The sequence below is a fragment of the Triturus cristatus genome, chromosome 1_2, assembly GCF_964204655.1.
Source record: "Triturus cristatus chromosome 1_2, aTriCri1.1, whole genome shotgun sequence".
Classification (NCBI taxonomy): Eukaryota; Metazoa; Chordata; class Amphibia; order Caudata; family Salamandridae; genus Triturus; species Triturus cristatus.
In genome coordinates this window covers 124,865,386-124,886,497 of record NC_140580.1, presented here as the reverse complement: position 1 = coordinate 124,886,497, position 21,112 = coordinate 124,865,386, and the positions used below count along the sequence as shown (strand labels likewise).

General features: G+C 37.3%; 1 protein-coding gene across 1 annotated transcript in view; it reads left to right on the top strand.

Moving 5' to 3' along the window:
- LOC146866935 (importin-9-like) overlaps nt 1–21,112 on the top strand; it is a 226,533-nt gene that overhangs the window by 117,066 nt on the left and 88,355 nt on the right. The gene's annotated exons all lie outside the window — the stretch shown is intronic.

Genomic DNA, 21,112 nt, shown 5'->3' with positions numbered 1-21,112 from the left:
TATCTCTATCTCGATAAATATAGATAGATCTATCTCTATCTCGATAAATATAGATAGATCTATCTCTCTCTCGATAAATATAGATAGATCTATCTCTATCTCTATCTCGATAAATATAGATAGATCTATCTCTATCTCCATCTATCTCGATAAATATAGATAGATCTATCTCTATCTCGATAAATATAGATAGATCTATCTCTATCTCTATCTCGATAAATATAGATAGATCTATCTCTATCTATCTCGATAAATATAGATAGATCTATCTCTATCTCGATAAATATAGATAGATCTATCTCTATCTCGATAAATATAGATAGATCTATCTCTATCTCTATCTCGATAAATATAGATAGATCTATCTCTATCTCGATAAATATAGATAGATCTATCTATATTTATCGAGATAGAGATAGATCTATCTATCTCTATCTCTTATCTCGATAAATATAGATAGATCTATCTCTATCTCTTATCTCCATAAATATAGAAAGATGTATCTCTATCTCTATCTCGATAAATATAGATAGATCTATCTCTATCTCGATAAATATAGATAGATCTATCTCTATCTCGATAAATATAGATAGATCTATCTCAATCTCTATCTCTATCTTGATAAATATAGATAGATCTATCTCTATCTCGATAAATATAGTTAGATCTATCTCTATCTCGATAAATATAGATAGATCTATCTCTATCTCTGTCTCTATCTCGATAAATATAGATAGATCTATCTCTATCTCGATAAATATAGATAGATCTATCTCTATCTCGATAAATATAGATAGATCTATCTCTATCTCGATAAATATAGATAGATCTATCTCTATCTCTATCTCGATAAATATAGATAGATCTATATCTATCTCGATAAATATAGATAGATCTATCTCTATCTCTATTAGAGATCTCTATCTCGATAAATATAGATAGATCTATCTCTATCTCTATCTCGATAAATATAGATAGATCTATCTCTATCTCTATCTCGATAAATATAGATAGATCTATCTCTATCTCGATAAATATAGATAGATCTATCTCGATAAATATAGATAGCTCTATCTCTATCTCGATAAATATAGATAGATCTATCTCTATCTCGATAAATATAGATAGATCTATCTCTATCTCGAAAAATATAGATAGATCTATCTCTATCAGAGATGTCTCTATCTCTATCAGAGATGTCTCTATCTCTATTAGAGATGTCTCTATCTCTATCAGAGATGTCTCTATCTCTATTAGAGATGTCTCTATCTCTATTAGAGATATCTCTATCTCCATTAGAGATATCTCTATCTCTATTAGAAATGTCTATCTCTATCTCTATTAGAGATGTCTCTATCTCTATTAGAGATGTCTCTATCTCTATTAGAGATGTCTATCTCTATTAGAGATGTCTCTATTAGAGATATCTCTATCTCTATTAGAGATATGTCTCTATCTCTATTAGAGATGTCTCTATCTCTATTAGAGATGTCTCTATCTCTATTAGAGATATATCTATATTAGAGAGATGTCTCTATCTCTATTAGAGATGTCTCTATCTCTATTAGAGATGTCTCTATCTCTATTAGAGATGTCTCTATCTCTATTAGAGATGTCTCTATCTCTATTAGAGATATGTCTCTATTAGAGATGTCTCTATCTCTATTAGAGATGTCTCTATCTCTATTAGAGATGTCTCTATCTCTATTAGAGATGTCTCTATATTAGAGAGATGTCTCTATATTAGAGAGATGTCTCTATCTCTATTAGAGATGTCTCTATCTCTATTAGATATCTTGATCTCTATCTCTATCTCTCTCTATGTCGATAAATATAGATAGATCTATCTCAATCTCTATCTCTATAAATATAGATAGATCTATCTCTATCTCGATAAATATAGATAGATCTATCTCAATCTCTATCTCTATCTCGATAAATATATATAGATCTATCTCTATCTCTATCTCGATAAATATAGATAGATCTATCTCTATCTCGATAAATATATTTAGATCTATCTCTATCTCGATAAATATAGATAGATCTATCTCTATCTCTGTCTCTATCTCGATAAATATAGATAGATCTATCTCTATCTCGATAAATATAGATAGATCTATCTCTATCTCTATCTCGATAAATATAGATAGATCTATCTCTATCTCTATCTTGATAAATATAGATAGATCTATCTCTATCTCTGTCTCTATCTCGATAAATATAGATAGATCTATCTCTCTCTATCTCGATAAATATAGATAGATCTAACTCTATATCTCGATAAATATAGATAGATCTATCTCTATCTCGATAAATATAGATATCTCTATTAGAGCTAGATCTATCTCTATCTCTATCTCGATAAATATAGATAGATCTATCTCTATTTCTATCTCGATAAATATAGATAGATCTATCTCTATCTCGATAAATATAGATAGATCTATCTCTATCTTTATCTCGATAAATATAGACAGATCTATATCTCTATCTCGATAAATATAGATAGATCTATCTCTATTAGAGATATCTCTATATTAAAGATCTCTATCTCTATCTCGATAAATATAGATAGATTTAACTCTATCTCTATTAGAGATATCTCTATCTCTATTAGAGATATCTCTATCTCTATCTCTATTAGAGATATCTCTATCTCTATTGGAGATATCTCTATCTCTATTAGAGATATCTCTATCAGAGATATCTCTATCTCTATCAGAGATATCTCTATCAGAGATATCTATCTCTATTAGAGATATCTCTATCTCTATTAGAGATATCTCGATCTCTATCTCTATTAGAGATATCTCGATCTCTATCTCGATAAATATAGATAGATCTATCTCTATTAGAGATATCTCTATATTAAACATCTCTATCTCTATCTCGATAAATATAGATAGATCTATCTCTATCTCGATAAATATAGATATCTCTATTAGAGCTAGATCTATCTCTATCTCTATCTCGATAAATATAGATAGATCTATCTCTATTTCTATCTCGATAAATATAGATAGATCTATCTCTATCTCGATAAATATAGATAGATCTATCTCTATCTTTATCTCGATAAATATAGACAGATCTATATCTCTATCTCGATAAATATAGATAGATCTATCTCTATTAGAGATATCTCTATATTAAAGATCTCTATCTCGATAAATATAGATAGATTTAACTCTATCTCTATTAGAGATATCTCTATCTCTATCTCTATTAGAGATATCTCTATCTCTATTAGAGATATCTCTATCTCTATTAGAGATATCTCTATCAGAGATATCTCTATCTCTATCAGAGATATCTCTATCAGAGATATCTATCTCTATTAGAGATATCTCTATCTCTATTAGAGATATCTCGATCTCTATCTCTATTAGAGATATCTCGATCTCTATCTCGATAAATATAGATAGATCTATCTCTATTAGAGATATCTCTATATTAAACATCTCTATCTCTATCTCGATAAATATAGATAGATCTATCTCTATCTCGATAAATATAGATAGTTCTATCTCTATCTCGATAAATATAGATAGATCTATCTATCTCTATCTCGATAAATATAGATAGATCTATCTATCTCGATCTCGATAAATATAGATAGATCTATCTCTATCTCTATCTCGATAAATATAGATAGATCTATCTCTATCTAGATAAATATAGATAGATCTATCTCTATCTCTATCTCGATAAATATAGATAGATCTATCTCTATCTATCTCAATAAATATAGATAGATCTATCTCTATCTCGATAAATATAGATAGATCTATCTCTGTCTCGATAAATATAGATAGATCTATCAATCTCTATCTCGATAAATATAGATAGATCTATCTCTATCTCTATCTCGATAAATAATGATAGATCTATCTCTATCTCTATCTATCTCGATAAATATAGATAGATCTATCTCTATCTCGATAAATATAGATAGATCTATTTCTATCTCGATAAATATAGATAGATCTATCTCTATCTCTATCTCGATAAATATAGATAGATCTATCTCTATCTCTATCTATCTCGATAAATATAGATAGATCTATCTCTATCTCGATAAATATAGATAGATCTATCTCTATCTCTATCTCGATAAATATAGATAGATAGAGATAGATCTATCTCGATAAATATAGATAGATCTATCTCTATCTCGATAAATATAGATAGATCTATCTCTATCTCGATAAATATAGATAGATCAATCTATCTCTATCTCGATAAATATAGATAGATCTATCCCTATCTCGATAAATATAGATAGATCTATCTATCTCTATCTCGATAAATATAGATAGATCTATCTATCTCTATCTCGATCTCGGTAAATATAGATAGATCTATCTCTATCTCTATCTCGATAAATATAGATCGATCTATCTCTATCTCGATAAATATAGATAGATCTATCTCTATCTCGATAAATATAGATAGATCTATCTCTATCTCTATCTCGATAAATATAGATAGATCTATCTCTATCTCTATCTATCTCGATAAATATAGATAGATCTATCTCTATCTCGATAAATATAGATAGATCTATCTCTAGCTCTTATCTCGATAAATATAGATAGATCTATCTCTATCTCTTATCTCGATCAATATAGAAAGATGTATCTCTATCTCTATCTCGAGAAATATAGATAGATCTATCTCTATCTCGATAAATATAGATAGATCTATCTCTATCTCGATAAATATAGATAGATCTATCTCAATCTCTATCTCTATCTCGATAAATATAGATAGATCTATCTCTATCTCGATAAATATAGATAGATCTATCTCGATAAATATAGTTAGATCTATCTCTATCTCGATAAATATAGATAGATCTATCTCTATCTCTGTCTCTATCTCGATAAATATAGATAGATCTATCTCTATCTCGATAAATATAGATAGATCTAACTCTATCTCTATCTCGATAAATATAGATAGATCTATCTCTATCTCGATAAATATAGATAGATCTATCTCTATGTCGATAAATATAGATAGATCTATCTCTATCTCTATCTCGATAAATATAGATAGATCTATCTCTATCTCTATCTCGATAAATATAGATAGATCTATCTCTATCTCTATCTCGATAAATATAGATAGATCTATCTCGATAAATATAGATAGATCTATCTCTATTTCGATAAATATAGATAGATCTATCTCTATCTCGATGAATATAGATAGATCTATCTCTATCTCGATAAATATAGATAGATCTATCTCTATCTCGATAAATATAGATAGCTCTATCTCTATCTCGATAAATATAGATAGATCTATCTCTATCTCGATAAATATAGATAGCTCTGTCTCTATCTCGATAAATATAGATAGATCTATCTCTCTCTATCTCGATAAATATAGATAGATCTATCTCTATCTGTATCTCGATAAATATATCTCTATCTCTCATTTTTTTGTTTTTTTTGTTTTTTTTGTCCTCATTGCCACCATAGTTTCAATGCCAGACCAGATTAAAGAAAACAAGCAGCTGTCTCAGTTCATAGCAAAACTGGCAGGGATATATAAACGAGATAATGGGTACCCAATATCCCTCAGCTATTGCAATCTCAATCTTTGAAGGCAAAGAACCAACCGGTTACCATCTTGTAGGTGACCTTTATATAGGTGACAGCCAAGTCAACCCGGGCTAGGACCAGGTACCGGCTAATCTCTTGGTGCAAAGGCAAGGGGGGCACCATAGTAACGTAATCATCGGACCCGGGGGAAAAAAAAAGAAGAAAAAAAAAAACCCTGGATATTTCAGTGTACCCATGACAACAAATACCAGAAAGTCTTTTTACTCTGATTACCCGACCTAGCCAGGTCCATACGTGATGTGTACAAGACGGAAGCCTGCCATTCACTAAAGCTGGGGGGGGAAGAGTCCGTCCACTTCCTGCAGATCTCCCTTCTTGCCAACAGCACCGCATAGAACACCAACTTTTTGGCTGCACTTTGAACTCCTTCCAGAATCCCGAAGATTACAAGAGGCAAGTCTATATTAACCTGGATACCCAGTGATGTGGTTAGAGTGTTGCTAATAGCTGCCCAGTATGACTCTAGTTTAGGGCAATCAAAGAACATGTGAGTGTCTGATGCTGCCGAAAGTCCACATCTTGAGCATGCCACTAAGTTGCCCTCAGAAAATTTTGATAATCTGAGGGGAGAATAATATGCCCTATGCAGTGTGAAAAGGTGGTTTCTGCATAGCCATGAGGGCTTCACTATGCTACACAAGAGGCCGAATGACGCTGACCAGAGTTCTTGTAGATTTTGACCAGAAATTGAAGGACTCCACAACAAGTCCGGCAGACTAAAAACTCCATCCGTTTCCTCAAGTAGGAGTCTATACCACTGTGAAGTCTCCTTTTTACCCGATGGGTTGTTGACCAGTTTATTAATAAGTAGGCTATATCCTCCAAGTGGAAACTTATTTCTTTCAAGGGATTGAGTTTTATAGGCCTGAGTCCAGCTTGCCATTTGCAAGTATTTAAACCTTGATAGGTTAGGGCCGATCCTAGCCTGGAGTTGTTCCCAAGAAAGCAACTCTCCTTCAAAAAAGAGATCTCCCCAGACCTCTAGGCCTGCATCTCTTATAGGCGCCGCTAAAATGTCTCCAAGCCAGACGGGATTTTCAGGTAGCCCCCATAGCGGTGTTCTATCACAGAAATACCCTTGTTTTATAGATCTTGTGACTTCAGCCCACAATTTTGCCAATCCCTGTAAGACCTTTAGTTTGATTTTTTTAAAGTACTTCGGGTTGCAAAATTTAGAAAGAAAGGCCGATTGGCTATTACCTTCCCCTTCTAGCATAGCTGAGTACATCAGACCCACCCCGTAATCTGAAGGCATTTTTAACAACATACGGGAATGAGTCAACTGGAAGGCCCAAGCGTATAATTTCAAATCCGGGGCAGCCAAGCCCCCCTTGTCTCTTCGTCGCCTAAGCTTTTTCCATGATATCCTTGCCTGTTTGTTGTTCCAAATAAAAGATGTTATGTCTGACTGTAATTTAGCTAAGCAAGAATAATCAAAGTGCAGGGGAATGGTACAAAACAAAAAAGAAATTTTAGGAAGAATCGACATTTTAATTAAATTAACCCTCCCAATTAAAGAAAGTGGAATATGAGACCATGAATGCAATAACCTACGACATTCTTTAGCTACTGCTGATAAATTAACTTGAGCAATTTTTTCTATATCCTTCACAATATGTAGACCCAAATACCTCATCGAGGAACCTGCTAGTAACTCCCTAGCTCGTCCGTCATCGTTCCAGACGAGCATCTCGGTTTTGGTATCATTAATCTCGTAACCGGATACTTGGCCAAAAGAGTGTGCAGTCTTTAAAATTATGGGGAGTGCAGTGCCGACATCTGATGTAAGAATAAGCACGTCATCGGCGTAAAGGGCTACTTTCCTTTCCCACCCTTTATAAGAAAAAGGCTTAATATTGACCTCCTCCCTCAGTTGTTGCGCAAAAGGTTCGATATAAAAATCAAACAATAGGGGGAAAGTGGGCAACCCTGCCTTGTCCCCCTAGTGATAGTTACCGGGTCAGATAGCTCTCCATTAACCAAAAGGCGTGCAACTGGGCTGTGATATAACAGACCAATTGCCCTACGAAACCCTGCCCCCACGCCAAACTTAGCCAAAGCCCCCGACAGGTATACCCAATTAACCCTGTCGAAAGCCTTGGTCGCATCCAACGTGAGGGCCGCCAATGGAAGGGTCCGGGCCGATGCTATATCGATAGCACCTATTAAGTCATAGGTTAACTCAAATAGTTGTCGCCCCTTCACAAAGCCCTTTTGGTCAGAGTGAAGGACCGAAGGCGCTATCCCGGCCAACCTTGATGCCAAAATTGTGGTGAAGATCTTATAATCCACATTGAGAATTGAGATTGGCCTATAAGATCCACAAGCGGTCTTTGGTTTCCCTGGTTTCAAGATAAGGGTGATTGAGGCATTATCCCAAGAGGCGGGCGGGCTCTGTCCTTCCACTAAGATTTGATTGAATAGAACACTAAGAAAGGGGACTAATTCTGTTTCCAGGGCTCTATAGATTTCTGCCGGCAACCCGTCGGGTCCGGCCGCCTTCCCCTTCTTCTTTTAATGGCAGATCTTACCTCATCCTCAGTAATAGCATTATCTAAGAATTGAGACTGCTCAGCGGCTAGCGAAGGAAGATTAATGTCCCTCAGCCAACCTTCAATAGAATCTAACGAGATCTCCTTATTCTCCTTGTAAATCACCTGAAAGTAATCTCTGAAGGCACCCCTGACTGAAAAGAAGGTATTATTATCTACAGTTATTGCGGCAATGTTATTACGAACCAGATCTGTTTTGGTCTTCCAGGCCAGTAGTTTCCCCGCACCCTCGCTTTATTCGAAATGGGCCAACTTACTGGCTTCCCATCTTTGTTGAAGTCGAAGGTTTAATATCGAGCTCAAACTACCCTTCAGAGCCACTAATTGATTACAAAGAGTGGGCAGATCTAATCCAGGGGTCATATAGTTGGTGTCTATATTTTGTTGCGTTTGACATATTTGAGCTTCAATAGATATGACTTCCTCTCTATGCATCTTCCTGCGGTATGAAACTTTCCCTATAATAACCCCTCTCAAAAAAGCTTTAAACAAATCCCAAATCATCTTGGTCGAAGCTGAACCCCTGTTGGAATCCAAAAAATTATGGGTTTCAGATTTAAAAAAATGTGATGTCCTCAAAAGAGGAGAGAAGAGAGCGGTCAAAAGACCATGTGTTGGAAGACCTCTTGATTGGTCTGACAATTTCCATTACAACAGCCGTGTGGTCTGACAGATGTAATGGGAGGTAGCTAATGGCCTTGACGGAATCTACCAGCCTCAGACTAATTAAAATGAAATCAATTCTGGACTGGTGATGGTACTTGTAATTCCGGAAAGAAACCCCTTGTTTTTGCCCCGACCTCTCTCTCCAAATGTCAACATACCCATATTGCTTCATTACACTTTGCAGCAAAGCTCTGGTCTTAGAAAAAACTAGGGATCGATTATTAGCCGATTTGTCCAATAAGGGGTCCAGTACGACATTAAAGTCGCCTGCCAGGATAATGGGTTCAGGAAAGGAAAGCAGGTGTGAAAATATAGACTCCAGAATGGAGGGGTCGTCCTGATTCGGACCATAGTATCCCAAGATTGTACTTTGCATGCCAGACATAACAACTGACGCTATGGCCCATCTGCCACCTGGGTCGACCGCCTGTGATATCAGCCTAGCTTTAGCTCCTTTTTTAAATACAACTGAGACCCCTCTTGTGTTAATTGTTTGGGTAGTTGAAACTGCGAAGTCTATCAACCTATTTTTCTTAATAAGGGCAAGCTTTTCAGTGTGAGTTAGGTGCGTCTCCTGGAGCACAATGACCTGCGCATCCAAGTCCCGTAAATATTGCATAATTCCATTAGCTCTAGGCTTGGTGCGGAGGCCATTTACATTCCAGGAGATATATTTTACACTACCCATATTTAAACAAGAAAAGAAAAAATAAGGCTAAAATAACCATTTGTTGCTTTAATTCTTTGCTCAACATCTGCCTGCTTCCATCCTTTTTAACACTTGTTCGATCAATGAGGACCTTTTTATATTTTTGCCATCTCCCACCCCCCCTCCTTACCCCGTGCATCCCCCCAACCCCACAACCCCCCCCTTGGAAAACCCTTGTGTTATCTAACCGGTAAATAGTCCGGTAGATAGCACCCCTTCGACATGCTCCCGTCGAGAAAAACCCCACCCACCCCAGAGAAAAAAGTATGCTAAACAAAGAAGTATAGGGCATAGAGAGTGAGACCCCCCCCCCCCCCGCCCTTCAACATCCCCTAAAAAAAAAAAAAATTACCAAAGCTATTTTTAACAATTAGCTGGGAAGTGGAAAGAAGAAGACATTTTAGTCAAAATAAATGAGTAGAAGTGACCTAAGGTAAAGAAGCGTACAGCTTCGTGTTAATAGTAGCAGAAAAACTGATAGGCTTATCTAAAAAGATTCACCAATGCTATCACAGAATATGCCTAGTCTATTGGTGCTCATTACCTAACGTCGACAAAAGCTCGTCGGCTGCCTGCACTGACCTAATGTTATACATCCGGTTATTGTGCATTACTTTGATGGCTGCCGGGAACATGAGCTGAGCTGTTGCTCCCACTTTCCTAAAGGCATCCAAACGCCTCCCAAACTCCCATTGTTTCTCCAATGTGATTCTGGAGAGGTCAGACCTAATTAGGAAAGTAAAACCTATCCCTGCGAGAGACTTTTGTTTTAGTGCCAGGTTGAGAATCTGCTTCTTCAACACATACGTGTGAAAGTTGACCAATATTTTACGCGGCTTCGATCTTTGGGGGTTCCGCCGAAAGGGGTCCCTATGGACTCGCTGAATGTCCATGGCTAATTCCTCAACTGAGTGCTCTAAGCCCAGGGACTCCTTTAACAGAACAGTAATGAAATGCTTAATGTCTGAACCCTCAGATCGTTCCGGAATATTGAGAATTCGTATATTTCCCCGCCTGGCGTTGTTTTCTAACATCTCCATCCTCTCGCTTAGGCTCTGCTCCTCTCTAGTAAGCTTGTTTATATCAACCTTAGCTTGCTCCAAATTAGTAGAGAGTGTTACTGAGGTCACTTCCAGGACTCCTGTTCTAATGGTCAGACCATCAATCTTGTTATCCAGTGCTTCACAATAGTTCCTTATCTCCAGCTGATTTGCAGAGGACTCAGTAAACCCTTTCCTTATCTCCATTGTAAGCGCAGAGAACATCCCCAACAAAGAGGCAGCTGAAATAGTGGACTCTCCCTCTAAGTCGGCTATACTAGCTCCAGCAGCTTCGCCTTCCTGATGTTGATCCTTAATGTTCTCTTCGTCCCCCCATTCTCCGCCGACTACACCTTCCATCTCGAGTGTTGCTGCCAAACGATTGCCAGAAGATGGCCCTTCTGCCGTTGTCAGGCTTGGTGGGGGGCACTGTTCGATAGCGGACAAGCCTCCTGCGACTTGCACCCCCAGCTCACTTTCTTGAACTACTTCGGCTCCTTCTAAGCCTTTCACATGTGGTGTGACCTGGGGTGTACCCATCCCCCCTGCTGTAACTTCGACCCCAACTGGTGTACCGGAGGATATTAATAACACATTGGCAGACGGAGAAGGGAGGGCTCCCGGGGTAGAGGAAACACCTGCCATGTTGTGATCTTCCACAAGGTTAAGTATCTGAGGAACCACTTTGAAATAAGATCGAAGTGAAGGGGTGATCTTAGACCCTAGAGGTAAGACTGCCTTAAGTCCCTTCACTTTGGTTTTAGACTTAGGCTTATGTTTACTACCTCTAGCCTTCACTTCTGTATTTAAGTAGGAAGAAGATTTCCTCCTAACCGATGCCTCAGTGCTCTGAGCAAAGGCAACCTCTCCAATCTCTCCAACAGCCTCCCCCTCCTGCACAACCGCCTTATTTCGCCCTTGATTGTCTTGCTCCTTATCAGTGGTATACAACAAGTTACCTAAAGCACCACAGATAGCCGCGGACCCTGGCGCAAACCCTGGCGATAACCCAGCCAGAGTTACAATACTCTCACTGTTCTTGTCATAGTCAAAAGCCTCTGTCTCTATCCTTCCCTCCTCGGCTGCTTTCAGAGGAGGTGATAGTATTGGTTTCTGCATCCCTCTAGAAGACACTTTGCTAACTGCACTTCTTGAGTTTGTCACAAAGGCAGAACCACGAAATGGCTGCCCAAGGCTCCGCAGCTTTCTCCCCCGCCTCAGCTCTAGCGCGGCTGTCCAGAAGCGCAGCCGCGGCTTCCCCCGGGGCACTCGTGGTATAAGTACGTGGTATAAGTATAGCAGCTTTTCCGATTTCTGGCTCCCAGAGTGCCTCCCCCTCAGAAAAACACTGACTCCCTCCTGCCGCTCTTACCGGTGCAAAGCTCACAACAGAAACAGCTTGGGGGAAAAATTCACGACGTCCTCCATCCTCCGAGAACGCACACGGACAGAGAAAGAAGGCTGTTTGACGTGGGACATCCGGTGGCCAAATCGCGGTATTGCATTGCGTACCGTACCGCTTGAAGAGGTAACCGCCGATACTCGGCCCAACAGCAATCGGGTGAAAATGTAATTTTACTCGCTTCAAATGAAAATTTCATTCTTCTGCATGCTCCAGGACATATCCTATTACTCCGGCCACAATCCTTGTCGAGGCATGGTAGGGTAGGGTTAACTCTGACGGGAGCTCGCCTCGGAGCGCCACGGCAGCCTAACTAGCTGCCGCCATGTTTTCCCCACCTCCCTTCATCTCTATCTCTATCTCGATAAATATAGATAGATCTATCTCTATCTCTATCTCTGTCAATATAGATAGATCTATCTCTATCTCGATAAATATAGATATATTTATCTCTATCTCTATCTCGATAAATATAGATAGATCTATCTCTATCTCTATCTCGATAAATATAGATATATTTATCTCTATCTCTATCTCGATAAATATAGATAGATCTATCTCTGTCTCTATCTCTATCTCGATAAATATAGATAGATCTATCTCTATCGCGATAAATATAGATAGATCTATCTCTATCTCGATAAATATAGATAGATCTTTCTCTATCTCTATCTCGATAAATATAGATAGATCTATCTCTATCTCTATCTCGATAAATATAGATAGATCTATCTCTATCTCTATCTCTATCTCGATAAATATAGATAGATCTATCTCTACCTCTATCTCGATAAATATAGATAGATCTATCTCTATCTCGATAAATATAGATAGATCTTTCTTCATCTCTATCTCGATAAATATAGATAGATCTATCTCTAACTCTATCTCGATAAATATAGATAGATCTATCTCTATCTCTATCTCGATAAATATAGATAGATCTATCTCTACCTCTACCTCTATCTCGATAAATATAGATAGATGTATCTCTATCTCTATCTCGATAAATATAGATAGATGTATCTCTATCTCTATTAGAGATAGATCTATCTCTATCTCTATCTCGATAAATATAGATAGATCTATCTCTATTTCTATCTCGATAAATATAGATAGATCTATCTCTATCTCGATAAATATAGATAGATCTATCTCTATCTCTATCTCGATAAATATAGATAGATCTATCTCTATCTCTATCTCGATAAATATAGATAGATCTATCTCTATCTCGATAAATATAGATATCTCTATCTCTATCTCGATAAATATAGATAGATCTATCTCTATCTCTATCTCGATAAATATAGATAGATCTATCTCTCTCTATCTCTATCTCGATAAATATAGATAGATCTATATCTCTCTATCTCTATCTTGATAAATATAGATAGATCTATCTCTAGCTCTATCTCGATAAATATAGATAGATCTATCTCTATCTCTATCTCGATAAATATAGATAGATCTATCTCTATCTCTCCCGATAAATATAGATAGATCTATCTCTATCTCGATAAATATAGATAGATCTATCTCTATCTTTATCTCTATCTCGATAAATATAGATAGATCTATCTCTATCTCTATCTCGATAAATATAGATAGGTCTATCTCTATCTCGATAAATATAGATATCTCTATCTCTATAAATATAGATAGATCTATCTCTATCTCGATAAATATAGATAGATCTATCTCTACCTCTATCTCGATAAATAGAGATAGATAGATCTATCTCGATAAATATAGATAGATCTAACTCTATCTCTATCTCTATCTCGATAAATATAGATATCTCTATCTCGATAAATATAGATATATTTATCTCTATCTCTATCTCGATCTTGATAAATATAGATAGATCTTTCTCTATCTCGATAAATATAGATAGATCTATCTCTGTCTCGATAAATATAGATATATTTATCTCTATTTTTATCTCTATCTCGATAAATATAGATATCGCTATCTCTATCTCGATAAATATAGATAGATCTATCTCTATCTCTATCTCGATAAATATAGATAGATCTATCTCGATAAATATCTCGATAAATATAGATAGATCTATCTCTATCTCGATAAATATAGATAGATCTATCTCTATCTTTATCTCTATCTCGATAAATATAGATAGATCTATCTCTATCTCTATCTCGATAAATATAGATAGGTCTATCTCTATCTCGATAAATATAGATATCTCTATCTCTATAAATATAGATAGATCTATCTCTATCTCGATAAATATAGATAGATCTATCTCTACCTCTATCTCGATAAATATAGATAGATAGATCTATCTCGATAAATATAGATAGATCTATCTCTATCTCTATCTCTATCTCGATAAATATAGATATCTCTATCTCGATAAATATAGATATATTTATCTCTATCTCTATCTCGATCTTGATAAATATAGATAGATCTTTCTCTATCTCGATAAATATAGATAGATCTATCTCTGTCTCGATAAATATAGATATATTTATCTCTATTTTTATCTCTATCTCGATAAATATAGATATCGCTATCTCTATCTCGATAAATATAGATAGATCTATCTCTATCTCTATCTCGATAAATGTAGATAGATCTATCTCTATCTCTATCTCGATAAATATAGATAGATCTATCTCTATCTCGATAAATATAGATCTATCTCTATCTCGATAAATATAGATAGATCTATCTCTATCTCTATCTCTATCTCGATAAATATAGATAGATCTATCTCTATCTCGATAAACATAGATAGATCTATCTCTATCTCGATAAATATAGATAGATCTATCTCTATCTCTATTAGAGATAGATCTATCTCTATCTCTATCTCTATCTCGATAAATATAGATAGATCTATCTCTATCTCGATAAATGTAGATAGATCTATGTCTATCTCGATAAATATAGATAGATCTATCTCTATCTCGATAAATATAGATAGATCTATGTCTATCTCTATCTCGATAAATATAGATATATTGTATCTCAATTTAGAGCGTTTTTAGGTCTCGCTGGCTATCGCGTAAGCGATCTCTCAGCGAGACTTTAGTAAGGGGCTCCCAAAAGTGCTCCCAAAAGCGGATTGCATGGCGAGCACGCGCACAATCACGTGCATCGTGCCGCCATGCAATCCGTTTGGCAATTTAACTTCAAAGGGTCCGATCCCCCGCTTGGAATGCGCTCCCCCGCCAAGCGCGCGCGCCACGCTCCGCCGGGCTTGTCTTGTTTTTTTTGTTGCATATTTATATAGCGCCAACTCGACCCGAAGGTATTGGAGCGCTTTACATAGCACCGTATTTACATTACACATTCAGGAGGCGGCAACGCAGCCGACGGACCACATCCTCTCCCATTCTCTCCCTCCTGCCACGTATTCCATTACATGCATTGCCCTCTTCTTACTCTCGTTCCACTTTCTGTTTGTTTGTACCATTCGCTCTCCCCTGCCTTGTTCTCTGGCCTCTCTATCTCTCGCAGCTTTTTTTTCATATTTCCCTCCATTTCTTTCTCTCTCAATCTTTCTGTCTCCATCTCTGTTTCTCCCAACCACTGTCTATTAATTCAACTTCTTTTTTTCTTTTACTCATTCTTTCAATTTCCTCCCCAGCTGTCTGTCTGCACATATTTCTTCTTCTGTGTATATTGTTCTTTCTTCTATGTGCTGTCTCTGTCTCGCTGTCCACCTCTCTCTCTGTCTTATTTAGCCCCCTCTTCTCCATTGTGTGTTTCCGCTTTCCCCGCACCCCCTGCTCTACCGGCCCCCCTCCCTCCATCTGTACAAGGGGGTATGGGATCAGATAAGCCCCTACAGACACTAAGGACGCGATAGGTCACCAGGGTCAAAGGGGAGCCAGCCTTTCCAGGGAAGAGAACAAGCGACTAAAATACAGATTCCAGGTTGCCTTCGAGATAGATAGCGCCTTGTTGCATGTTGCATCCTCACCAGGATATTTTCGATATCAGAAAGTATCGGAGCATCAGCAAGGCCCTGCAAGCCTCTTCGCCACTCAATATCACTTTCATATGTAGCCCCAAAGACAACATATAACTTAGTAACGAACAACGTTTAACTCTGCAAAACAACGTTGGTATAGGTGTAAACACAACAGCACAACATCTTGCAAACTCTTGAAAAGTTAACTTTTTAGTACTTTTATATAGCGCGAACTTGACCCGGTATCTGGTATCAGAGCGCTTTACATAGCACCAGTTGCATTACATGAGGACACATTCATTTTTGTTTGGCACAGAGAGATTAAGTGATTTGCCCAAAATCACAGGATGTTCAGCGTCATTTCCGAGACTCGAACTCGGTTCCCCGATTCGAGGTCGACCGCCCTAGCCGTTAGGCCAACTCCTCTCCCGTTTTAGAAAGATAAAGCAAGAGTGATACGCTACAATAAAAAACTACTTTGGAAAATGAGGACATATGGTTGGACTATTTCACCTAGAAGCAATATCTGCTTACAGACGAGCTTGTCCGGGTTTTAGACTCACCAGGATGTCTTCTGTTAGGGATAAGGGGGTAAATCCATCAGCATCTTTTAGCCCTAAAACACTCCTAGATGTGGCTTGAGTTAGTTGTGAAATATGAAATCTACTTAAAACTCAGAGAAAGCTTAAAGAGTTTGCCTTCATCTTACCACACCTGTTACCCTGGGACCAAATTGTTGCTCTTTTAAAAATACAGAATATTTCTTATTTGATGGCTGTCTGAGAAAAAAAGCAAAAACTGTATTTTGTTTCTCATAGAATGACAAAATACACTGTGCAATGAAGTGAGTGTTTTTTTTCTAGAAATGTCATCAACGAAAGTACAATTGCAGGCTAAAAGAGAAAATAACTGTTCACTCTTATGATTGTTTTTTTATATCTGGCCTAAAGATAGCTTTAGCTGTCTTGCTGGTCTTTGCTTTTCCCAAAAAATAATGATGCTCCCTCCACACAGTACAAGATATTGGGTCGTCCAGCTCCAGACATTGGATACCTTCAATTTGAGAGACTGCATTTAGCTTTTCACAACACAGCCGCTGAAAAAGAAATCCCCCTTTGTTAAACAACTGCAGGGACTTGTATTCCCCAGTGGCTACTAGTATCTATGTATAGTAGGGTGTCATCACTCTAATAAAATATTTGTTTCTTAAATTAAAGCCTATGATATCGACTCACTGTCTTAAACCAGCTTTGGCATATTTATATTGGATGGAAAACAAGTATAAATTAAGATTTAAAAAAACCAAAAACACGTATTGAGCCATGACATGCAGTCTTTTAATTTTGAGACATCATCAAACTTATCGCTGATCCTTTCTGCCGAACTTGAGTAAGTCTCTTCGCGCCCAACTTGCTCTTCTTTCTGTGGTTTTTATTTAAAAAATTTTTTTTTGCATAGGCGAGGAGATGTGAGCCGCTTGTCGAGCCTGGGGTTCTGCATTCTTTGTAGTTTTGCCGTGAACGGCATATGGGCATTCTCTTTGTGGCGAGGCGCATGCCTTTTGGTTTCAGCTTTACATAGTACCAGGGTGTTTGCGATTTTGTCTGTGTCGCTCTTCGGTAGTGTATACGTTTGTTTCCATCTGCGTTCATTTTTGAGTGGCACATCCATCCGCTTCAAATTACGGACTGCAGCAGAACCGCGCACGCTAAAATATATGGCTCTGATAAACCACACTGTATTCAGCTAGGCTTGGGTTGGGTTGCATATCACACAAACCACATTTCTTTGTCTCTGCAGACAGCATTCGTTATATCCCGGGCGTCCTGCAGCGTCATTTGGTGGAGGCAGAATGTTTAAAATGTGTGCAGTAAACGTCACATTTTGTAACACGCATTTGCAATGCAATAGGTCTCGCAATTGCGAGATTTAGAGCTATTGGCATTGTAAATGACAAGGCCTTTTATTTATGTTTAAAAACCAAAACATAAATAAAAGTAATTGTCAATTACAATGCCAATAGCTCAAACTCGCGTGAATGCAAGACCTATTGCATTGCAAATGCTTGTTAATTAAAGGTGCGCATTGACTTGTTCATGTGTAGAGTAAAAGTGCACAATTTAGTATTGTGAGCAATAAGCAATATCCATCTCAAAAATGTAGGTGCTTTCTACTGTGTTGCAGTTCTGCATGCTAAAAGAACAACGCTACACACTTGGCGGTATAACCCCAATCCCCAGTTACTGTTTGTAAATTTAAAGTATTTCAGAACCATTTAATGAAGGCATCCATCTAGTCAAAGCTGCCTGCAACAGCTCACAGGCCACTGAACTGAGTGAGTGTCATCAACCTGACAATTGTACAAGGAAACCACCGCAAGGAGAGTACTGCTCAAAATCGCTACAGGTTATTCAAAACACGAATTATGTTTTCGGATGGTAGATCAAAGATTTTTTTTTTTTTTTAAGTGAGCGGGTAACCAAATGCGATTAGTCATTGATTTAACTTCTTAAAATTGGCAAGTGAAGAAAACTGGTAACTTACTGAGTGTGTTTAAGAAAGGAATAACTTTGGTGAATTACAACACCTAACGTAACGCATCCAAGTATCCTGCTTTGAAACTCCTAATGCTTGAGTTGGGTCAGAGGCTAATGTGGTGCTCAGAACAAAGCTGCTGCCATGCCAGCAAAATAATTTCCCAGCAAAAGTTCTGAGAACACTGAAGGTTCATATCTAATGTTCCAAAAGGTCAAGATAAAAAGATAAAATAATGTATTAACTTCCACCAATGTATAACAGCATATGCCTTCCAGAACCCAAAGTCCAACTGACCTCAATGGGATTTTTTGGTGGTGGCTGTAATTTTGTAGTTCTCTGAAGATTGACAGAACTATTTATCTCTCAAGCATACAGCAATGGAAGACCTTTTGCTGTAACTGATGTCAGCCGAGGTGGTGTGATGTTTGCTTGAATGAACCATGCCAGTTTTCCCAGCCTTTTAAGTTTCCGCCTATTATGCTACAGTGTTTCATTTTCTCAACCCCTTGCTTTAAAAAGTTTGAGAGACTGTTTTTAGGTACTTTTTTTTTTCTTGTGACCATTACTATAGGGTACTTTTTTAGGTCTCACCTAGGCAGCGTTTGCGCTGTCTATTCAAGGCCATGCTGTATTCAGGATATGTGCATAAAGCTCCGCCTACTTTCCACCCATCTTTTTAATTGGCTCCTGTCCCTGTCCTTTGTAAATGGTGGCTTTTCATTGGTTATTAGGCTTTGTGGTCCCTCCTTAGTGCCTCCCCGTCTCTCTTTGTAACCTCCCATGAGGACATCCCCTATTACATGTGTTGTTACGCCCTAGGTTTTAATTACAACCTCAAGGCACTATTTTCTTAGGGGCCTTCTGACAGGACACTGACTTGGTCCTTAACAAGGTTGGCAGTGGTTACTTTACTCGCTAGCACATCTTAGATTTATATTAGACCTTCTATAAATTTCCCTTCATCAGCGCCACATTGAGTACAACCTAATCCCGAATTATTATAATTCTTCTGACACATTTCAAAGCTACTAATTGTATATATTGAACGTACTGTGTTGCTGTCTTGCATGCAATGCATTATGGGTAGGGTTAATTTACCTTATATTCAAAGTTTATCATGCTCACTAGGGACATCTAGGCGCATCTTGCGGTACTGCAGCTACTCATCTATGTTAGACCTCCTATAAATTTCCCTTCATCACCTTAAGATAGAGTGCAATCTGATCCAGAATTACTATATTATTTTGTCACATTTCAAAGCTATTAATTGTATATATTGTATATACAATGTATATATTGACATAGCTATTTGAATGTACTTTGAATGTACTTGTACTTCACTCTTTTACTGCAGTTGTCAGACCACGAAATAGGTATGCATGTCTGATCTTTCTTAAAAATCGCTGTGAGCGCCTGTAGCACTATGCTCTCTTAATTCTGCTGCTCATTCTATGCACGTTTGTGAGGTTTTTTTATTGGAATGTTGCTCTAGGTATCTTTCGGCAGAATTGTTTATAGGGAGTGGTTTTCTCTGTTTTATCTAACAACTGCTAATATTGTTCTACTGCCATGATGTTATTGAATGCTATGTATCTCAGTTTTACTTATTTATCATGTTATTTTTTAATTGTGACATTTGCTGTGTAACTTTTATGTATGTATGTCACATCTGAATAAAGTCTTTGAAGTTTGTAATATAGCATTTTATTTCAAAATATTTTTTCTTAGAGTTCGTTTTTAATAAACATTTATATGCATTTTTATGTATTTGGTACAGTAACTCCAGAATAAAAACAACAAGTGCACAGGAGGTGTTTGTGGTATCCCATCGCTACTGTAGGTGATAGTTGAGCCAATTCTGTGTTTTTTTACAGAGAGAAAGGACCCTGGGATAAACTGAAGGCTGTTTTCCTTACCTTCTTCCAGGGAGGTGCGAGGGTTTATTATGACTATTATGAATATTACCTTGAAAAAGTACTAGAAGCACAGCTAAGTGATTGCCAAGTAGAAAATCAAGTCCATCCTCAACAAGGTGGAAATTAATGCAAAGGGCAAAATGTTTTGCAGAGCTAACCAAAAAGATTATGCGCAGAGGCTTAGTCCACTTGAAATTTAGATCTGGAATCGATGTCAAGACAGAAATGACATCTGAAAGTATGTATGGACCTCCAGTGGCTTCCATTCATAGGTCTGTAATTGACAGTGTGTCTTAATAATGCTATAGTAGCAGCTCTACACTTTGTTGAATGGGTTCTTGGCCTACCAGACAAGGACTTTTTGGCATTACTGTAACATAATAAGATACAGAAAACAATCCATTTAGAAATGGACTGCTTTGCATTGGCTAATCCATTTCTTGTACAGCTAAAATTAACAAATTGATGGTCAGTTTATCTGGTGTCTTTAGTTTTGTCTAGACAGAGTTTTAGAACCCTTTTATTTCCAGGGGAATGTAAATCCCTTTCATCTGACGTAGAATGATTTTGGAAGAAAGTTGAAAGGGAACTAGTTTGTTACATGAAAATCAAACACTGCTTTTGGAAAGAAACCAGGGCGAGTCCTGCTACTTTGTCTTTATGGAAGGTGTTCTATTGTTCCTTACTGGAACATGCTATCCCTA